The sequence below is a fragment of the Suncus etruscus genome, chromosome 9 (assembly GCF_024139225.1).
Source record: "Suncus etruscus isolate mSunEtr1 chromosome 9, mSunEtr1.pri.cur, whole genome shotgun sequence".
NCBI lineage: Eukaryota > Metazoa > Chordata > Mammalia > Eulipotyphla > Soricidae > Suncus > Suncus etruscus.
Genome location: NC_064856.1, coordinates 100,226,600 through 100,228,480, shown reverse-complemented (window position 1 = coordinate 100,228,480; position 1,881 = coordinate 100,226,600).

Sequence of the window (1,881 nt, the reverse complement as noted above, 5' to 3'; positions counted from 1 at the left end):
TAATATAAATTATAATTAACATAATAATTATAATATAATAATATATATATATATAAATAATACTAATAATTAGAATGGTATTATCTTGTCATTTCAAGGCTGAATTACTTTGTAGGACTTTCTCATCAGACCAAAACATACAAACAGAAAAAGAGGAAAAAAAAAAAAAAACTCCATCCTTTTTTTTATGGGAGGTCATGCTTTTACTCTCCTCTCTAGAGTCTTATATCTAAAAAAATTGAGATGTTTTCTCTTTCTATATCTCTGTTGCCAGCACTGTTAGCCTCTTGAGCACAAACCTGCCTGAAAATTTTCTGTAAATTATCTCACTGTGCTTTCATAAGTCCTTTATTCTTGGTTAAATCTCTGTCTTAATTTTTTGAAAGCTGAATCACTTAGGTGATACTTAATGTCTGCAAAAATCCTAATCTTTTATCTTTTGTCCCTCTCCATTTATCAGTCCTTCTGATCAATAGGAGTATTTATAGATTCTACAGTCTCACTTAACCTCTAAGTCAAAGATAATTTTCATATCTACCTGTCAGACATAAAATGGACAGGACAAATATGAGCAGTGTAGATAATCAATCTCAAATTTTTTTCAACTTTGCTGCTCTCTTAGTCTTATCTCTGTTTTTAATTTTATTTTATCATAGTTAATTGTGACACTGGGGGTTTGTAGGATAAGATTTAATTGGAAAATAAATATTTAAAATTTTTTATTTAAAGCATTGTGACCCACAAAGTCATTCATAGCTCAGTCTTAGACACACAATGTTTTCAGGCACCAATCCCAGGTGTCAACCAACTTCCACCAATGTTCCCAAAATGTATTCAATGTCCAGCAGCCTTGCCCTGCCTGCCCAACATTTGAAGTTTGGTTGACAAAGTCTCATGATTTCGTTTCTGATGACTCTGTGACCTAGATAGGTATTTCTGTTCATTTCTTTTTTATTTTAATTATTTTTTTGGTTTTGGGAGGCCCACACCAGTGAGGGTCAGGGGTTACTCTTGGCTATGCGCTCAGAAATCGCTCCTGGCTTGGGGGGACCATATGGGATGTCGGGGGGATCAAATAGTGGTCCGTCCTAGGCTAGCACCAGCAAGGCAGACACCTTACCACTCCTTGCCACTGCTCTGGCCTATTTCTGTTATTTTTTTTTTTTTTTTTTTTTTTTGGTTTCTGGGTCACATTCGGCAGGGCTCAGGGATTACTCCTGGCTCCACGCCAGAAATTACTCCTGACAGGCTCAGGGGGACCATATGGGATGCCTGGATTTCAAACCAATGACCTCTGCATGCAAAGCAAATGCCTTACCTTCAGGCTATCTCTCCGGCCCCCTCTGGTCATTTTCTTAACACCATCAATGCGCCTGAGTATGCCTGGCCTCTTGGCTACAGCTATTTCACATGTCTTCTTCTCAACTCAATTTCCTTCCTTTTACTCATTACACACTCTGGGGCCAAGAGTATTTTTGACAACCCCATTGCATTTCTTCATGAAGTTATTCTAAATATCACTTATATGTGATATTATCTTGTATTTACTCTTCTTCGAGCTTACTTTATTTAATATAATATCTTCCAGTTCCATTCATGTTGCAGAAAATTGCATTATTATATCGTTTCTTATAGTTGTGTATATGTATATTATTATATCATTATTATTATTATTGTGTATATGTATCATTATTATATCATTTCTTATAGTTGTATATTTGTAGGCACATCTTTAGGAACTACTAATTTGTTTTTGGACATCTTTGTTGATTCCGACTCTTAGCTATTATACCGAGGTGCAGGCAATAAATAGTGGTGTTCTTATGTTTATTTTTTGGAATGAATTTTTGTTGTTGTTTTTGTCTTTCCGACCACACCTGC